Source organism: Rutidosis leptorrhynchoides, chromosome 2, assembly GCF_046630445.1.
Source record: "Rutidosis leptorrhynchoides isolate AG116_Rl617_1_P2 chromosome 2, CSIRO_AGI_Rlap_v1, whole genome shotgun sequence".
In the NCBI taxonomy this organism is placed as follows: domain Eukaryota; kingdom Viridiplantae; phylum Streptophyta; class Magnoliopsida; order Asterales; family Asteraceae; genus Rutidosis; species Rutidosis leptorrhynchoides.
The window spans coordinates 555,133,898-555,156,657 of record NC_092334.1 but is presented as its reverse complement, the minus strand read 5'-3'; the positions used below and the strand labels follow the sequence as shown (position 1 = coordinate 555,156,657).

The following is a 22,760-nucleotide window of genomic DNA, read 5'->3' as shown; positions in this document are numbered from 1 at the left end:
AATAACCCGGTCCACGTACAAATCCAACTATTACTACGAACCAGAAAATTTTGATGTCTATCAATTTAACCACTTAAAATAAATTTTTGTAATTTTAAGAAATTTAGATAAGAAGTAGAATAAAAATCTATGTCCTAAAACTAGAATAGCGAGAAATAAGAAAGAAAAAGAGTTCGTCGAAAAAGGTCGAAAAAGAAAAAATGGTTGAAAAATAAAAGGTGACGGAAAAATAAAAGAAACTTATAACACTTAAAAACACTTGACTAACCTAACCTTATTACTACAACTAACTTAAAATTATAATCGCAAATTGAGATTACTAATTGGAATGATAATTGATACATAGGTAAAAGTCGTCTAAAAATATTAAAGCTTACAGGAAAAACTATATCCCAAATGGAAATAACTTAAAAAGAAACTAAAACTTAAAAAGGCGTCGCAAAATTCTAAAGTACCTAAATCTTAGTCTAAAGAAAAAGCACTTAAGAAATTCTACGGCAAAGCCTAAAAATCTAGAAGTAAAAATAACTATGGCAAAAACTAAGTTTAAAACTAAATATGGGCTAAAAAATACAAATATTACGCTAAAACGATTAAAAAGGGACAAAATATAAAAATAAACTAAAAGTTGTAAAAAGTACAATTTTTATAAAAATATTATTTTTATATTAATTATTTATTAAAACTATTAATTTTACAATTTAATTAAACTAATTTAACAAAAATATAAATTAAATAAAAAGTAAAACTAATTATAATAATAATAATTAATTAGGGTTAATAATAATAATAATTAATAATTACCCGTAATTAAATGCAGATTAGGGTTTCTGTCGGTGTCAGGGTAGCTCCGCGAGTTGCGGTATTCCAAGCAGCACACCCCGCGAGTCGCGGGGTTCCAAAATTTAACTCTGGTACAGTTTTGAAATTCGACGTTTTTTTTTTCTTTTTTATTTTATATTTTCTGTTTATATCAAAATATTTATATAATGAAAACTTATATTTAAAAACTTAAATAAAAATAGAACTACTTTATAATTTTAAAAATATCTTAAAAATAGATTTATATATATTAAATTTTTTTTTTCGGTTTTTTTTTATGTTTTAAATAAAAACAAAATACTTAAATAAAACTTATATAAAAATAAAGAAACTTTATAAAACTTAAATATTTAACAAAATCTTAAAAATACTTATGTTTTTATTATTATTAAATTACTTATGATATAAAAAGTAATTATTATAGTTTAAGACTTATGATATATATTTATTATATCATTTAATTATTACTTATGATTTAATTAAACTTTTAATTAAACTTATGATTAATATTTCTTTTATTATTAATGGAAAATACTTATGATAAGTATTAAACTTATATTATAAAATTATTATAATAAGACTTATAATAAGGATTAATTAATTATTTAATTATTATAAGGCTTAGTTATTATTTAATTATAATTTAATTATTAAATACTTATGATTTAATAATTATAATTAGAAACTTATGATATGATTAATAATTCATTATTAATTAATAATACTTATGATATGATTTAAATTTTATTATTAATTAATAATACTTATATTATGACTAATATTTAATTAATTAATTAAATACTTATGTTATATTAAATTTATCATTTAAACTTATGTTAACTTTAGTAATTCATTTTAATTTAATTAAACTTATGTTATGACATAATTATACATATTTAACTTTAATTAACATTATAACTTATATTATTATTATTATAACTTATACTTTTAAAATTAATGTTGACTATGTTTGACTGAGGTTGACTTTTGAGTTGACTTTGACTTTCAGTTGACTTTGTTGACTTTCTAAATAAGGAAACTTTCCTAACTTAAAACTTTCTAAAAATAGAAACTTTCTAAATTTAGAAACTTTCCAAAAATAGAAACTTTCCTAAAATAGAAACTTTCCAAAAATAGAAACTTTTCAAGAATGGAAACCTGCTAAAAATAGAAACTTTCTAAAAATAGAAAGTGTGTGTCCGTACGATGTTCTGATCAAATCGAAGCATGTTGAGTGTTGTTCTATGTTTACTTGCAACAAGTACAATAGCTATCATACTAAGACTTGACCTAAGTTAGTTATTTATATCGACCTGCTTTATTTATAGGTCGGTGTTGTGATCATTCCTGATAACTTTACTTCGTTTGTTGTTCGCATTTTTGTGTGGTTACTTCATTTGCTTTAAGGTGAGTTATAGTCCCATTTTTCTATTTAAATCTTTTGGGATGAGAATACATGCAATTTATTTTATATTTTGGACACAAGTGGAGGTTGGTTTAAATTATTCATTGTGAGTTGAACAAAAATATTCCCTAGTCTGGTCACTGTAATCACTGGTTTCTACTGGTGAACGCGAATCCTATGGATAGATCTATCGGGTTTGACAACCCCATTTCGAGCTAGTCGCGCTAGCAATTTATAATCGGAATGTTTAGTACTTCGTATTTTGTTGTAGATACACTTGTCCGGTGTATATTATTTATTGTGTTTGGCAAGGGTAAATAAATGGTTAAGTGGTTACCAGGTGGCTCACGGTAAATGGAATAATGTTTTTATATGTTTTCTAGCATATAATGTTGTGGTCCAAAAAGGAGTTTTTATGTTTTCAAACATAAATTTTTATGGTTTTTATTAAATATTGTTTGCAATATTAAACCTATAATTCACTCAACATTTTTGTTGACAGTTACTCGCATGTTTTATTCTCAGGTTCATGATTGATTGCTTCCGCGGTGCTTATAGAGTCTGCATATTTATGATGGCAGCTTTTGTTAAACAATAACTTGCATTTCTTTTTTGATACATTTAATAGTGGATGCTGTTGACTTTGTTTTGGTCAACTTTTGGTTAAGTAATAATGTATGGTTTTTCTAAACTTACATATTTTGATAGGTTTCCTTTATAGGAAATCATTTTTAAATAAAGAATGCAAGGTTATTTATTAAATTCATATAGAGTTATGATCAAGCTGTGGGACCAAGATAACGATGGTCGTCAAGTGTACTTTGACGGGTCGTTAAAGTTAGTAAGTAAGTCTTTTAAGAACTTAGCATACTTGGGCATACCTGAAATCACATCAATAAAAGGCATATTTATGTTAATTTGTTTAAACATTTCTAGAAATTTTAACCTTTCGGCTTCGAGCCTTTCTTGTTGTTGCTTTCTTGGGTATGGGAGCGGTGGTTGATATGGCTTCACTACGGGTTTCTCCCGTTCTTCCTTCTCAACCACTTGTTCCGGCTCCTTTGCCGGTTCATCATTTTTGTTCAACGGAACACTGAAATCAGAATCTTCGGGCATTTTTGGAGCTTCGTATGGTAGACCACTCCGTGTGGTGATAACATTGGCGTGTTCATTTCGGGGGTTCTTATTAGTATCACCCGGTAAACTCCCTGGTTTTCTTTCACTAAGTAAATTAGTAAACCATTCATTTGCTTCTCTAAATTCTGAATTGAGGCTTGTTGGTTTCTAAACTGATGTTCGTTTTTCTCGTTCGTTTGGTTTATGTTTGTAATAAGCTGAGTTTGTGATGCAATCAACTTTTTCAACATACTCTCTAAATTTGACTTTTTCTCTTCCTGTTGGGGTTTTTGATAAAAATCCGGAGTTTGTTGTTGGAACCCACTACTTGACCCTTGTTGGTAATTGGAATTTTGACCTTGAGGGTTGTAGGGGTTGTTGAAGTTTCGGTTAAATTGGGCTCTTCCTTGAAATTGATTATTATTTATTTGGCTTATAAAAGCCACTTCTTCTTTTTGAGCCATTGTTAAACCGGCATCACAATCTTTTCCTAAATGGAGACCGCCATAGTATTCACAACCTACCTTCATACTATGAATTTCCTTGGTGATTTTGTCCATGTTTCGAGCAACACCGTCTATTTTCACACTTAGGGAGCTAAGGTCATCATAAGCACCGGCGCTTTGGACTTGAGCATTATGAGTAATTAGTCGTTCTTGATGCCACTCATGAGAATAATTGGCTTGCTTCTCGATTATCTCATAAGCCTCTTGCTCGGTTTTGTCCATGAGTGAACCTCCGGCCACTTGATCAATGGAAATTCGGGTTGCAACATCACAACCCTTGTAAAAAAATTGAACTTGTTGGAAGGTATCCAGACCATGGTTTGGACAACCTCTTAGCATTTTAAAAAATCGATTCCATGCTTCATATAAGGTTTCCATCGGCTTTTGACAGAATTGGGTAATTTCTTGTTGGAGTCTCGCGGACTTAGAAGCTGGAAAATATTTCTTAAGAAATTTTTCCATCATACCATACCAAGTTTCTATCGTAGCCTCGGCCAATGAATCTAACCAACTTCGTGCTTCCCCGTGGAGTGTCCATGGAAAAAGTCTTAAAAATATGGCCTGATCAGTGTCTGGTTTAAGTTTGAATAGAAGACATATATCTTGAAAAAGACGAATATGTTCGTTCGCATCTTCATTCGGACCAACACCAAATTGACATCTGTTGTTAATCATTTGGAGAAGAGGTGATGTGGTAGCGGAGTGTATATAAAATAGCTATTATATTTTAGCAGAAAATACTATTAAATACGATACAATTTTACACAAGATATTTATTTATTTAGAGAATGGATATACTTAAACCTTGCTACAACACTTATAGGCAGTGTACCTAATCGTACAGTAGTGTAGTTTTTAGTAAGTCCGGTTCGTTCCACAGGGAAAATCTTTAAACAAAGCTTAACGCTATATTAGTTTACTTTTATAAAAATACAAATATATATATAAGTAATATTATTATTATAAAGGGGGGTTTTTACCGTTTAATGACCGGTTTGTCGATTTTAAAACTTTAGTCGCAGTTAAAACCAAATGTAAAATATTAAAAATAAATACAAGACTTAAATTAAAGCGTAAAGTAAATAACGATAATGAAATTGCGAATAATAAAAGTGCGATAAAATAAACTTGCGATAATTAAAAAGTACGATAATTAAAAGTGCAATTAAATACAACAACAATAAAAATGCGATAATTAGAAGTGCAATTAAATATAAAATAAAGGAAATTAAATATGAAATAAAAGAATTATGCTTATTTAAACTTTCGTAACCATGATGTTTGACGTGTTGATTTTAGTTTTATGCCCATGGGTTAATTGTCCTTTGTCCTGGATTATTTAATATGTCCGTCTGGTTTTTGTCCATAACAGTCCATCAGTCATAAATATAAAGTGCGAGTGTCCTCGTCAAATTATCCTTATACCCGAAGTTAAATATTCCAACTAATTGGGGACTTAAACTGTAACAAGATTTTAATACTTTGTTTAATAATTACACCAGGATGTCGACTGAGTGTAACCCAAGGTTTTAATATTTTGTTATCAATTATACCAAGTGTCCTTGTACATAATTTCACCCCTGTTTTAATTATTCTAGTGGCTATTAATCCATTCCCGGAACGATTATTCGTACATATAAATACCCCGCCTATCGTGTCCGATCGAGTGTATATGGTAATTTATAGGGACGCCCAATTGTAAATCTTTATATTAATATTAACAAACTATCATTTAGTTAAACAAATATAAAGCCCATTAATAGCCCATAGTCTAATTTCCACAAGTGTCGTTCTTTTGTCCAAACCCCAATTATGGTACAAAGCCCAATTACCCAATTTTAGTAATTAGCCCAACATCATGATTACTTCGGATTAAATAAGCATAATAATAACTTAGCTACGAGACATTAAATTAAAAAGGTTGAACATAACTTACAATGATTAAAAATAGCGTAGCGTTACACGGACAGAATTTCGACTTACACCCTTACAACATTTGCTAACATACCCTTATTATTAGGATTTAAAATTAAAATTAAAATTAAAATATAAATTATATATATATATTTACGTATATATTGAGAGAGAGATAGATTATGGATATTTTTGCGATCAGAATTCGTTTGCTTTTATAGGGAGTTTCAGTTTTTGGGGCTCCGCGACTCGCGGCATTTTTTGCCTTCAAACTCCGCGAGTCGCGGAGTTTAAAATTCTAGCTCACTCCAAATTGGATCTTAGTCTGCCGATGGTTTTAAATATTAATATAATATATATATAATTTTTAAGAATTATTTAAATATTATATTATATTTATGTGCATAGTTGACTTGTAATTTTTAGTCCGTTGCGTCGAGCGTTGAGAGTTGACTCATGTCCCGGTTCCAGATTTTCGAACGTCCTTGCGTACAATTTTATATTTTGTACTTTGCGTTTTGAATCTTGTACTCTTGTAATTTCTAGACGTTTCTTATCAATAATTGGAACCTCTTTGATTGTATTTTGTACTTTTGAGCTTTTTGGTCGTTTGCGTCTTCAATTCGTCGAATCTGTCTTTTGTCTTCACCTTTTATTATTTAAACGAATATCACTTGTAAATAGAACAATTGCAACTAAAAGCTTGTCTTTCTTGAGGAATAATGCTATGAAATATATGTTCGTTTTTAGCATTATCAATAGGTCCTTTTATTTCAAATTTTTCTTCACCTGTAGGCAGAGTAATGGCACTACCTTGTCCGGTTCGGGTTGCTTTCATCTTGGCTGCCATTGATTGTCTTGGTACCACCTGCCTTGCCTCTCCTTCCATTTCAAAATTTGAAGGATGAACGGTTTCACCAAATTCAGAGTATCTTGGCTTTGTTGGACTTGATTCTGAATCAAAATTTTCTTGCTTTGATGAAGATTCAAAAAGTTCAAGTACTTCTTTTGGGATCCTACCAAGCTTTCTGTCAGGTTCTGTAAATGGTGTAAGTAATGGAGAATCTGAACTTCGGGTATGTGGCATATGCAACCTAAAATCTGTCAATCACACAACTAACAAAACTATTAAACGCACCGATTCTATAAGTTTAAAAATCAAAGACTATTAATAATTTAAAATAATTAAGAAACTACTTAATCACAAATTAGTTAACAATTCTATTTTGACACAAAACTGTCCCCGGCAGCGGCGCCAAAAACCTGATGTGCGAAACGTGGTATATGAATTGTTGTATGAAATAGTATGGAAAAATACCGATTAAAGATTGTTACACACTAACGGGCATTGTACCCGATCGTGTAGTAGTATAAATAATGGTTTAGTTCCGTGTATCGTTTCAAGGACAGTTGTATTAGTCAAACTAGAATAAGAAACTATATTATGATTAACTAAGTAAATGAAACTTAAAGGTACAAGATATTTTGTTTTTGTGGCTATTTAACGATTTAGCCAAATCAGAGAAGATTAAAAGTAAAAACAATATTTTTGATCTTTTAATTTATATAATGAAAACAAGTGCAAAGAAAACAAATAAGATAGTTTGATTAAGATCAAAGATACGAAATGTTTATCTAGATATTTTACCCTCGATATTGGATGTAAGTTATATTGTTAAGACCCGATTGAATGAATATGTGTGTAAGTTACCTAATAGATTTACCAAGAGTTCTCTTTAGTAAATACGCAAACTCGATTACAAGATCAAGGGTTCCCTTTTCTCTATAGTTCTCGTGTTTGTAACCAAATAACTATGATATATATGCTAATCACCCAAATCGACTTGCCAAGAGTTCTCTTTAGCAAATACTCAAACTAGAATTACTAAGAGGAGGGTTCCCTATCACCTAGACCTTTTCGTTTTTGACTAGTTGATTAGCTAGATCAAAGACTTGAATACCAATTGTCTTTTGCGTTCGCTCTACACAATTCATCCCTATATCGTCTAATCGTTTTGATCTAATTTACCCCATTGGTCCGGTTTAGTAAACAATCAATCTAAGACAAGTTGATTGTAAATCAATATGATACATCAACAAGAGTTCTCTTTATCAACAACATATCAATTAACTATATACAAATGATTTAACATCAATAAGCATGGTTCTTTAATTCAAGCTTTAATCTATCACACATAATACATTCAATCAATAAGTTTACATCCAATACTTTGGTTATTAATCTAGACAAACATTATAGAGTTTAGCCAAAAATCATGATAACAAGCAAAATAAAAATCAAATGATAAGTAGAATTCATTGTTAAGAACAAAAAATCAACCTAATTGAGAATGAATCTTGAATGGAGAATGTGATGAATCTTGATTCTTGGATGTTTAAGCCTCTTCAAAGAGCTTGGAGTTCTCAAAAATAGCTCCTAAAATCGTCTTCTAACTCCTCTGGTTCGTATCTGCTCGTATCCCCCTCAATCATTCACTTTTAAAGTAGTTAAAGTTGGTCAAAAAGCAAAAGTAGGCTGAAACCTACTTCTGGACGGCGTCCAAGATACTGGACGGCGTCCAGTTGTAAAGGGCTGGACGACGTCCAGATTTCTGGACGACGTCCAGTTGTGCTGAATTTTACTGTCTCGTTTTTTCATGATCTCCCTTCATTTGGACGGAGTCCCAATCATTTTGGACGGCGTCCAACATATCTGAAGCCTTGTTTTATCATTTTAGAGCGTTAATTTGACCATAACTTGTATCGGGATCAACTATGATGAAATCACAACTTATAGAACGGTCATAATTCACCAAAACTCTTTATAAACCACTTTCCGATACACTTTACATACCTTTGTGTATTACTTGTAGAAACCGCCTTAACTATCCTTGATTCGAGAGTATTTCACACGATAATGCGAGATATATATATGATGTATTTGAGCAATATCATGAAAATAAATAGAAAAAGTATAAGTTTATAGTCGGAAATACAAGTTACAAGTAGTGTTTGAAAGAGGTAGTCATTTTCGTCGAAAGAACGACATCTTGATGACCATTTTGAAAAACATACTTCAACTTTGTGTTTAACCATAATTTTCGGATATAGTATCATGTTCATATGAAATATCATTTTTCCATAAAACAAACTTCAAATTCAATGATTAAGGCAGTTTTTATTTTTCCAACCCAAAACAGCCCCCGGTTTTACTACGACGGCGTATGTTCGATTTTACGGTGTTCTTCGTGTTTCCAAGTTTTAAATCATTAAGTTAGCATATCATATAGATATAAAACATGTGTTTAGTTGATTTTAAAGGTTAAGTTAGAAGGATTAACTTTGTTTGCGAACAAGTTTAGAATCAACTAAATTATGTCCTAGTGATTACAAGTTTAAATCTTCGAATAAGATAGTTATATATATATGAATCGAATGATGTTATGAATATCATTACTACCTCAAGTATAGTAGGTAAACCTACTAGAAATGATGAGAAAATAACTTGAGCTTCAAAGGATCTTTGATGGCTTGGAAGTTCTTGAAGTAAAATCATGACACGAAAACAAGTTCAAGTAAGATTACTACTCGAATTAAGATAGTTATAGTTATAGAAATCGAATCAAAGCTTGAATATGAATATTACCTTGAATAAGAAAGATAACCTACTGTAAATAACAAAGGTTTCTTGATCTTGGATGATTACTTGGAATGGTTTTGAAAGCTTAGAAGTAATCTTGCAAACTTGAAAGTGTTATTGAAGTGTTCTTGAGTAGTTGTTTTGTAGGTTGATCAAAGGTTGGATTTATGAGCTAGATTGATGTAGATTTTGATGAATATGATGAAGAACACTTAGAACATCATCATAGAACAAGAGAGAGATCAAATGGATGAAAGAAAATTGAAAAATGAAAGTGTATGTGTGTGTGATCAAAAACGTGGGATAGCATGGAGTTATATGCAAGTTGTAGTTTGATTTTTAGTGTAATAATTCATGCTAGTTGCCAAATGATGGTTCCACATGTTTGTTGACTAAATGAGGGCTGCTAAGAGCTGATCATTAAAGTGTATATATATAACACAACAACTTCTTCGATCATTTTTAATACGAACGAACTTGAAACTTAGGTTGTCCAAAGCAAACTTACGCGGTTAGAAAACCGAAACTAATGAAAGAAGTGGGTAACGAGGTTACCTAAACTAACGATCATGGCTCGTCATCATCAATAAAAATTTAACGAAGGACTAACACGAATAAAATGTACAAGGACTCGAATGTACATTTGTAAAATTAAAAAAAAAATTATATATATATATATATATATATATATATATATATATATATATATATATATATATATATATATATATATATATATATATATATATAATATTAAAAAAACAAAAATATATATATAAATATATATATTTTCGGCAAAATAAATAAATAAATAAATAAATAAATGGAACAAATTAATTAAATGTAATTATCTAATTCTAAATCTAGAATAATCTAATGAAGTCCTAATCCTACTCAAACACTTGAAGCTTTATCCTAAACCAAAGAGTCATAACCTTCTTAAAACTTCTAAAGCCTAATCCTAATCTCATACTAATCCTAACTCACCTCTAATTGATACCCTATAAATACCCTCCTAATTTAACCCATTCAACTCATAAACTCTCCCTTCTCTCTTGTTGAAATCGGCAACCACCACCACATTTACAATCACCAACATCGACAACCATCAACCCTCTCCTAACACCACCCTAAACAGCCACCTTTTGGGCTGCTGTAGGACAGCCGTAAATCACCTCCACCGCCAATTTATAGCAGCGTTTTGTAGCTAAGAAACACCACCAAAACAGCCCGTTTGCAGCTCCTGCTGCTGCTCTTGTTCGTTGTCCCAACCGCCACCCAAAACCACCACAAACCACCTTGATTTTTGCTGCTGTTCGTCCCTCTGTTTTTGATCCCGTCTGACGCAACCCACCACCATCACTCGTTTCACTCTCGTGCAACCCGAAAGTATAAAATCAAACCTAAGTTTTGATTTATTCTTAATATCTTACTATACTATCTTTATTGTAATTATCATTATAGTTAAACCATGAAAAAAAAAAACTAATATGAATCATAAAAATAAAATAAAAAATAATGTCTCTGAATGAAAGCTTTAAAATAAAAGTGCTTGCTCTATTTTTTTTTTTTTTTGTAAATGTCAACGTTGAGGGATTTTACCAAAAAGAAGATGATGGAAAGAGATTTCAATTTTACGCAAACAGCCCCTTGAGTATAATAAGTTTTAGAAAAACTAAATAAAAAAAAAAAAAAGAAAAAGGGAACAAATCGGTTCACATGTTTACGTATGATGGACCACAAATTTGAGATTTGATTTCATAATTTACGCATCTAGCCCTTGTACTTTAATCATGTTTACAAATCAATTATAAATAAGTTTTAAATTTATAATATATATATTGCTATTGCTATAAATATAATTCTAATTCTAATTATTGAAAAAAAATATTATTTATTGTTAAGTTATGAATTGAAGGTTATTAAATATTATGAGCTGGTGAAAGAGAATACTTGAATCATAATATTGAATGGTAATATAGATGTGATATTGTGTATATATGAAAACATATAGATATATATGGAAGATTATGTTTATGCGTATATGTAGATATACATGTATACATGAGTGCATGCATGTATGAATGTAGATACATATATATGTACCACATAATTAGAAGTATATGTTTATGTGTGTAAATATATATATATATATATATATATATATATATATATATATATATATATATATATATATATATATGTATATATATATATATATGTATATATATATATATATGTATATGTATATATATGTATATGTATATATATATATATATGTGTATATGTATATATATATATATATGTATATATGTATATATATATATATATGTATATATATATATATATGTATATATATATATATATATATATATATATATATATATATATATATATGGAAAGAAATAATCAAGTGAAGTATTCCTATACTCACTAGAACATACGTGAAACTATAATCACAAACAAATAACGTATGACTTTCATTTTAATACGAACGAACTTGAAACTTAGGTTGTCCAAAGCAAACTTACTCGGTTAGAAAACCGAAACTAATGAAAGAAGTGGGTAACGAGGTTACCTAAACTAACGATCATGTCTCGTCATCATCAATAAAAATTTAACGAAGGACTAACACAAATAAAATGTACAAGGACTCGAATGTACATTTGTAAAATTAATATATATATATATATATATATATATATATATATATATATATATATATATATATATATATATATATATATATATATATATATATATAAACTAAAATATATATATATAAATATATATATTTTCGGCAAAGTAAATAAATAAATAAATAAATAAATGGAACAAATTAATTAAATGTAATTATCTAATTCTAAATCTAGAATAATCTAATGAAGTCCTAATCCTACTCAAACACTTGAAGCTTTATCCTAAACCAAAGAGTCATAACCTTCTTAAAACTTCTAAAGCCTAATCCTAATCTCATACTAATTCTAACTCACCTCTAATTGCTACCCTATAAATACCCTCCTAATTTAACCCGTTCAACTCATAAACTCTCCCTTCTCTCTTATTGAAATCGGCAACCACCACCACATTTACAATCACCAACATCGACAACCATCACCCCTCTCCTAACACCACCCTAAACCGCCACCTTTTGGGCTGCTGTAGGACAGCCGTAAATCACCTCCACCGCCACTTTATAGCTGCATTTTGTAGCTGAGAAACACCACCAAAACAGTCCGTTTACAGCTCCTGCTGCTGCTCTTGTTCGCTGTACCAACCGCCACCCAAAACCACCACAAAGCACCTTGATTTTTGCTGCTATTCGTCTCTCTGTTTTTGCTCCCGTCTGACGCAACCCACCACCATCACTCGTTTCACTCTCGTGCAACCCGAAGGTATAAAATCAAACCCAAGTTTTGATTTATTCTTAATATCTTACTATACTATCTTTATTGTAATTATCATTATAGTTAAACCATGAAAAAAAAACTAATATGAATCATAAAAAAAAATAATGTCTCTGAATGAAAGCTTTAAAATAAAATTGCTTGCTCTGTTTTTTTTTGTAAATGTCAACGTTGTGGGATTTTACCAAAAAGAAGATGATGGAAATAGATTTCAATTTTACGCAAACAGCCCCTTGAGTATAATAAGTTTTACAAAAACTAAATAAAAAAAAGAAAAAGGGAACAAATCGGTTCACATGTTTACGTATGATGGACCACAAATTTGAGATTTGATTTCATAATTTACGTATATAGCCCTTGTTCTTTAATCATGTTTACAAATCAAATATAAATAAGTTTTAAATTTATAATATATATATTGCTATTGCTATAAATATAATTCTAATTCTAATTATAATTATTGAAAAAAAAATATTATTTATTGTTAAGTTATGAATTAAAGGTTATTAAATATTATGAGCTGGTGAAAGAGAATACTTGAATCATAATATTGAATGGTAATATGGATGTGATATTGTGTCTATATGAAAACATATAGATATATATGGAAGATTATGTTTATGCGTATATGTAGATATACATGTATACATGAGTGCACGCATGTATGAATGTAGATACATATATATGTATCACATAATTAGAAGTATATGTTTATGTGTGTACATTCACATATAGAGTGTCTATGATTGTTCCTAAATATATATAGTTTGAGTTGTGATCAATACTGCGATACGTATACACTGGGTCGTGGATTGATTCAAGATAATATTTATCGATTTATTTCTGTACATCTAACTGTGGACAACTAGTTGTAGGTTACTAATGAGGACAGCTGACTTAATAAACTTAAAACATCAAAATATATTAAAAGTGTTGTAAATATATTTTGAACATACTTTGATATATATGTATATATTGTTATAGGTTCGTGAATCAACCAGTGGCCAAGTCTTACTTCCCGATAAAGTAAAAATCTGTGAAAGTGAGTTATAGTCCCACTTTTAAAATCTAATATTTTTAGGATGAGAATACATGCAGGTTTTATAAATGATTTACAAAATAGACACAAGTACGTGAAACTACATTCTATGGTTGAATTATCGAAATCGAATATGCCCCTTTTTATTAAGTCTGGTAATCTAAGAATTAGGGAACAGACACCCTAATTGACGCGAATCCTAAAGATAGATCTATTGGGCCTAACAAACCCCATCCAAAGTACCGGATGCTTTAGTACTTCGAAATTTATATCATATCCGAAGGGTGTCCCGGAATGATGGGGATATTCTTATATATGCATCTTGCTAATGTCGGTTACCAGGTGTTCACCATATGAATGATTTTTATCTCTATGTATGGGATGTGTATTGAAATATGAAATCTTGTGATTTATTATTATGATTTGATATATATAGGTTAAACCTATAACTCACCAACATTTTTGTTGACGTTTTAAGCATGTTTATTCTCAGGTGATTATTAAGAGCTTCCGCTGTCGCATACTTAAATAAGGACGAGATTTGGAGTCCATGCTTGTATGATATTGTGTAAAAACTGCATTCAAGAAACTTATTTTGTTGTAACATATTTGTATTGTAAACCATTATGTAATGGTCGTGTGTAAACAGGATATTTTAGATTATCATTATTTGATAATCTACGTAAAGCTTTTTAAACCTTTATTGATGAAATAAAGGTTATGGTTTGTTTTAAAATGAATGCAGTCTTTGAAAAACGTCTTCAAAGACTGCATTCATTTTAAAACAAACCATAACCTTTATTTCATCAATAAAGGTTTAAAAAGCTTTACGTAAATTATCAAATAATGATAATCTAAAATATCCTGTTTACACACGACCATTACATAATGGTTTACAATACAAATATGTTACAACAAAATAAGTTTCTTGAATGCAGTTTTTACACAATATCATACAAGCATGGACTCCAAATCTCGTCCTTATTTAAGTATGCGACAGCGGAAGCTCTTAATAATCACCTGAGAATAAACATGCTTAAAACGTCAACAAAAATGTTGGTGAGTTATAGGTTTAACCTATATATATCAAATCATAATAATAGACCACAAGATTTCATATTTCAATACATATCCCATACATAGAGATAAAAATCATTCATATGGTGAACACCTGGTAACCGACATTAACAAGATGCATATATAAGAATATCCCCATCATTCCGGGACACCCTTCGGATATGATATAAATGTCGAAGTACTAAAGCATCCGGTACTTTGGATGGGGTTTGTTAGGCCCAATAGATCTATCTTTAGGATTCACGTCAATTAGGGTGTCTGTTCCCTAATTCTTAGATTACCAGACTTAATAAAAAGGGGCATATTCGATTTCGATAATTCAACCATAGAATGTAGTTTCACGTACTTGTGTCTATTTTGTAAATCATTTATAAAACATGCATGTATTCTCATCCCAAAAATATTAGATTTTAAAAGTGAGACTATAACTCACTTTCACAGATTTTTACTTCGTCGAAAAGTAAGACTTGGCCACTGGTTGATTCACGAACCTATAACAATATATACATATATATCAAGTATGTTCAAAATATATTTACAACACTTTTAATATATTTTGATGTTTTAAGTTTATTAAGTCAGTTGTCCTCGTTAGTAACCTACAACTAAGTTGTCCACAGTTAGATGTACAGAAATAAATCGATAAATATTATCTTGAATCAATCCACGACCCAGTGTATACGTATCTCAGTATTGATCACAACTCAAACTATATATATTTTGGAATCAACCTCAACCCTGTATAGCTAACTCCAACATTCACATATAGAGTGTCTATGGTTGTTCCGAAATATATATAGATGTGTCGACATGATAGGTCAAAACATTGTATACGTGTCTATGGTATCTCAAGATTGCATAATATACAATACAAGTTGATTAAGTTATGATTGGAATAGATTTGTTACCAATTTTCACGTAGCTAAAATGAGAAAAATTATCCAATCTTGTTTTACCCATAACTTCTTCATTTTAAATCCGTTTTGAGTGAATCAAATTGCTATGGTTTCATATTGAACTCTATTTTATGAATCTAAACAGAAAAAGTATAGTTTTATAGTCAGAAAAATAAGTTACAAGTCGTTTTTGTAAAGGTAGTCATTTCAGTCGAAAGAACGACGTCTAGATGACCATTTTAGAAAACATACTTCCACTTTGAGTTTAACCATAATTTTTGGATATAGTTTCATGTTCATAATAAAAATCATTTTCCCAGAATAACAACTTTTAAATCAAATTTTATCATAGTTTTTAATTAACTAACCCAAAACAGCCCGCGGTATTACTACGACGGCGTAAATCCGGTTTTACGGTGTTTTTCGTGTTTCTAGGTTTTAAATCATTAAGTTAGCATATCATATAGATATAGAACATGTGTTTAGTTGATTTTAAAAGTCAAGTTAGAAGGATTAACTTTTATTTGCGAACAAGTTTAGAATTAACTAAACTATGTTCTAGTGATTACAAGTTTAAACCTTCGAATAAGATAGCTTTATATGTATGAATCGAATGATGTTATGAACATCATTACTACCTCAAGTTCCTTGGATAAACCTACTAGAAATGAGAAAAATAGATCTAGCTTCAAAGGATCCTTGGATGGCTTGAAAGTTCTTGAAGCGGAATCGTGAAACGAAAACAATTTCAAGTAAGATTTTCACTCGAAATAAGATTGTTATAGTTATAGAAATTGAATTAAAGTTTGAATATGATTATTACCTTGTATTAGAAATATAAATTACTGTAAGTAATAAAGGTTTCTTGATCTTGGATGATTACTTGGAATGGATTTAGAAAACTTGGAAGTAAACTTGCAATCTTGGAAGTATTCTTGATTTTATGAAACTAGAACTTTTGGAATTTATGAAGAACACTTAGAGCTTGAAGATAGAACTTGAGAGAGATCAATTAGATGAAGAAAATTGAAGAATGAAAGTGTTTGTAGTTGTTTTTGGTCGTTGGTGTATGGATTAGATATAAAGGATATGTAATTTTGTTTTCATGTAAATAAGTCATGAATGATTACTCATATTTTTGTAATTTTATGAGATATTTCATGCTAGTTGCCAAATGATGGTTCTCACATGTGTTAGGTGACTCACATGGGCTGCTAAGAGCTGATCATTGGAGTGTATATACCAATAGTACATACATCTAAAAGCTGTGTATTGTACGAGTACGAATACGGGTGCATACGAGTAGAATTGTTGATAAAACTGAACGAGGATGTAATTGTAAGCATTTTTGTTAAGTAGAAGTATTTTGATAAGTGTCTTGAAGTCTTTCAAAAGCGTATGAATACATATTAAAACACTACATGTATATACATTTTAACTGAGTCGTTAAGTCATCGTTAGTCGTTACATGTAAATGTTGTTTTGAAACCTTTAGGTTAACGATCTTGTTGAATGTTGTTAACCCATTGTTTATTATAACAAATGAGATGTTAAATTGTTATTTACATGATTAAGTGTTTCCAACATGTTAAGCAATCAAACTTGTTAAGACTTGATTAATTGAAGTTTTCCTATACTCACTAGAACATACGTGAAACTATAATCACAAACAAATAACGTATGACTTTCACGAGACTCACCGCTACTTACGGTCATGGATGGTGTCTAGGTTGCCAGTTTGGGATAAGGTTGTGGATCTCGAATGTCACGACTTAAAGTCGGATCAAGAGTCCTGGCCCCCGGTTACATCTGGCTGTTCATTAACTTACTTGATAGCAACGAGGATCGTTTGAGTTATGCAACATCTACACTGAGGGAATGATTAACATTGTAAACTCTAGGAAGGACACCGGTAATATATATGAACATATATATCAAACACATAACTATAATGATGATGATGATGATGATGACCATGATGATCCAACTAACTTAAACCCTAATGATGATAGGTTGACAACTTTGGACTATCGCTGCTTTTTACTATCACACTGTTACTGTGCTCATAAGGTGAGTCATAGCCCCAACTTTTTAACTGTTTTATGAACTGTTTTCGGGGTGAGAATACATGTCTTTTTCTGTTTTACAACGTAGACACAAGTACTAAACCTACATTCTATGCTGAGTTATAACCGAATATCCCCTAGCTTTGGTAACTAGTAACTACCAGTTTAGGAATTGGTGGGTGCGAATAGGTGTATATGGATCCATAGGGCTTGACATCCCCGTCCGTCCGGGTTAAAAACTAACCTAAACTTAATGGGCGTATACTATTTGAGGTGGTACATTTTGGTTAGGTGTACATAACAACAGGGGTACTAAACGAACGTTAACGCTTAGTTACTGGGTGCTCAAACTTATAGAATCTTTTTATATTTTTAAAGATGCCGGCAAAGCATGCAAACAAACAAATCTTGTGGTCTATACTCTACACTTTATACTACTAAAACATATGATTCACTCAACCTTTGTGTTGATGTTTTTACATGTTTATTCTCAGGTAATTAGGGAATGCTTCCGCTATAGCTAGTAAGGCAGTAGAGGTCATGCATTTGGATTGAAGATTTATTTAAACTTTGATAGTGGCATTATGTCTTTTCATTTTAAATACATTTGGTTTTGATTAGTACTTTGTTGGTTTTCTTTAAGTATTGTAAACGTTTGGTTTTTGAATAAAATGCCACTATTGTTTTTAAAACGTTGCATATAGCTTGCATCGATCAGACTTTGACCTCTGGTAATACAGCACGTCATTGCCACATTTTGAAGGGGTATTACAATATACCAATAGTATATACATCTAGAAGCTGTGTATTGTACGAATACGAATACGGGTGCATACGAGTAGAATTGTTGATGAAAATGAATGAGAATGTAATTGTAAGCATTTTTGTTAAGTAGAAGTATTTTGATATGTGTCATGAAGTCTTTCAAAAGTGTATCAATACATCTTAATACATTACATGTGTAACGACCCAACCCTCGTTATACCAAAAATACGCCATAAAAAAAATTTCTGGACCTGTACATCTGGACGGCGTCCAGATTCCTGGACGGCGTCCAGCCTTTTTCGACGGCGTCCAATTGAACTAACGGGGACTGATCAGTTTTCTTTACACTTGAATGAAAAACCCGCTTCCCGACACTTTCCAACGAAACAAATTATCGCAACATATCAATATAAGTAAAACTAATAAATTTCCAACATCGAAACAAGTTTTACAAAACGGGGCGCACAACGGCCGTTTTACGAGTTTCGTACAAATCATGAGTTTCGACCACACTAGTTTAATTTCCAAACGACACTATGAGTATGGAGTTTGGGGTTAAACTACCCAGTCTCGGTCAAACTCCAAAAGCTATCAAAACCCAAAAGCATCCCCTAAACAACAAGCGAGATCTCTAATCCAATCGAATGCCCTTACCCTTGTCAATGCCGGAGCCTATAAAAAGATAAACAATGAGAGGGTAAGCTAAAGCTTAGTGAATGCAATAATTATACATATACATATATAACTTACTTACTTGCAAACACTTACACCAAAACCGCATACATACTAGCTACATAATTAGCATACCATTACAGTGTATAACGCTAAAAACCACGATAACAAAGCTAGTATAACAATAGCATATAACACAATAATATAACATGCTACGACACAAATATATAACATTGATGTTCACAACATCCATAGTACTCAAAACCCAAGGCTAGCCTAACGAATGGTATCGTCAACATCGAACTTAAACCCCATCCGTCCCAATTAATGTGGTATTGTCAACATCGAACTTTAAACCCACACATGAGGTATCGTCTACATCGAACTTTAACCCCTCATCAAAATCACTACAATAGCGGTATGGCATCGTCGACATCGAACTTTAACTCCATACATGAGGTATCGTCAACAACGAACTTTAAACCCTCATCCAACAAACAATAGTGGTATGGCATCGTCAACATCGAACTTTGAATCCATACCCCACAAGCAAATAAATCATATACATACGTATATAATTATTCCACTCACCTCAAAGTCCTTTGCGAAAGATAACCGAGCTTGCAATCTTCAGTGTAACATACCTATTACATTATGCACATAATCAATCACAAGATCAAGTTGGTCAACCAACTTACTCACCATTCTAGCGTCATTTTGACCCTTGGTGCAATTTCGACCCATTTGCACCTTTAACCCTAAGATTAGGTCAACTTCGCCAAAACCCTAATGTTAGCCAATTATCGTCTTAAAACACTTTAATAATCCCAATTTTTAGTGTGTTTTCATACACATTTCACAACCTAGGTCGCCCAAGACCCATTTGACCCATCTCAAGGTCAACACACCCATTTGGGTCACCCACACCCAAATGACACCCACTAACATTAATTACTAAGTGTGCTAGTGATTTTCTAAGTCCTTAAGACCCATTTACACACTTTAACTTTTCAAAACCCTAGGTTAGTCATCTTTTGGATCCTCATGACCCAAACTTACCCAAAAATCCCCAAATCACTAACAAATGGGTTTTATACACATCACTAACCCAAACCCTAACCCTTAAACAATTAATAGTAAGGAAATCAAGGTTAAGACTTACCACTATAATCAAAATGTAGCTAGTGAGGAAATGAACAACTTCAATGCTTGAGCTCTAACCCGAAACAAGCACCTTCTACTTCGATTTGAGCTTTCTCACACTTAAATCACTCTCTCTCTCTAGAATTTAAGTGGAAGAGGTTTGGTGGTTGTAAATGGAGTAAATGAGGCTCCACAAACTGATCTAGGGCCTTAAAGTCGTTCACAATGTGAAATTACCAAACTACCCCTTTTAAATATCCAAAAACACAAAAGCTGGCTCGCCAGTTCAACTGGACGGCGTCCAGAATACTGGACGGCGTCCAGCCCTTCACAATGGGATGGCATCCCACTCTTTTGGACGGCGTCCAAAACCACTGCAAAAACAGGATCTTACAACATGTATATACATTTTAACTGAGTCGTTAAGTCATCGTTAGTCGTTACATGTAAGTGTTGTTTTGAAACCTATAAGTTAACGATCTCATTTAATGTAGTTAATCCATTATTTATTATATCTAATGAGATGTTAAATTATCATATTATCATGATAACATGATGTATGAATATATCTTAATATGATATATATATATATATTTTAAAACGTCATTACAACGATAATCGTTGCATATATAACTTGCTTCGAAATCTTTAAGTTAGTAGTCTTGTTTTACATATGTAGTTCATTATTAAAACACTTAATGATATATTTAATTATCATTTTATCATGTTAAACATAGTGTACTAATATCTTAATACACTACATATGTTTTATTAAGACGTTGTTATAACGATAATCGTTATATATATCGTTTCGAGTTTCTTAATTCAATAGTCTCATTTTATGTATATAACTCATTGTTAATATACTTAGTGAGATACTTACTTATCATAATATCATGTTATATATATATATATATATATATATATATATATATATATATATATATATATATATATATATATATATATATATATATATATATATATATATATATCCATATATATTTCATCATTTCATTTTTACAAATTTTAATGTTCTTAAATCGCCGGACAACTGGGTGGTCAATTGTCTACATAAACTCATTTCAATCAATCAAGTCTTAACAAGTTTGATTGCTTAACATATTGGAAACATTTAATCATGTAAATATAGATCTCATATAATATATAATCATGGAAAAGTTCGGGTCACTACAGTACCTACCCGTTAAATAAATTTCGTCCCGAAATTTCAAGCAGTAGGAGATGTTGGCGTATCTTCTGGAAATAAGTGTGGGTATTTCTTCTTCATCTGATCTTCACGCTCCCAGGTGAACTCGGGTCCTCTACGAGCATTCCATCGAATCTTAACGATTGGTATTTTATTTTGCTTAAGTCTTTTAACCTCTCGATCCATTATTTCGACGGGTTCTTCTACGAATTGTAGTTTTTTGTTGATCTTAATTTCGTCTAAAGGAATAGTGAGATCTTCTTTAGCTAAGCATTTCTTCAGATTCGAGACGTGAAAGGTATTATGTACGCCGGCTAATTGTTGAGGTAATTCAAGTCGATAAACTACCAGTCCAACACGGTCAATAAACTTGAATGGCCCAATGTATCTCGGGTTTAGTTTTCCTAGTTTTCCAAAACAAACAACACCTTTCCAAGGTGATACCTTAAGTATGACCATGTCACCAATTTCAAATTTTATATCTTTTCTTTTACTGTCAGCGTAGCTCTTTTGTCGACTTTGGGCGGTTTTCAACCGTTATTGAATTTGAATGATTTTCTCGGTAGTTTCTTGGATAATTTCCGGACCCGTAATCTGTGTGTCCCCCCACCTCATTCTAATAAATCGGAGACCTGCACTTTCTGCCATAAAGTGCCTCAAACGGTGCCATCTCAATACTCGAGTGGTAACTGTTGTTGTATAAAAACTCTGCTAACGGTAGATGTCGATCCCAACTGTTTCCAAAATCAATAACACATACTCGTAGCATGTCTTTAAATGTCTGTATCGTCCTTTCACTCTGCCCATCAGTTTGTGGATGATAGGCAGTACTCATGTCTAGACGAGTCCCCAATGCTTGTTGCAACGTCTGCCAAAACCTTAAAACAAATCTGCCATCCCTATCAGAGATAATAGAGGCTGGTATTCCATGTCTGGAGACGACTTCTTTCAAGTATAGTCGTGTCAACTTCTCCATTTTATCATCTTCTCTCATTGGTAGAAAGTGTGCTGATTTGGTGAGACGATCGACTATTACCCAAATAGTATCATAACCACTTGCAGTCTTTGGCAATTTTGTAATG

At 31.3% G+C, this 22,760-nt stretch overlaps 1 non-coding gene across 1 annotated transcript; it reads left to right on the top strand.

Moving 5' to 3' along the window:
- The first annotated feature begins 4,159 nt into the window (after positions 1-4,159).
- On the top strand, positions 4,160-4,266 carry LOC139895078 (small nucleolar RNA R71). The gene has a single exon (XR_011775547.1). It is a non-coding gene; the product is annotated as a small nucleolar RNA R71 (small nucleolar RNA).
- Positions 4,267-22,760: the final 18,494 nt, after the last annotated feature.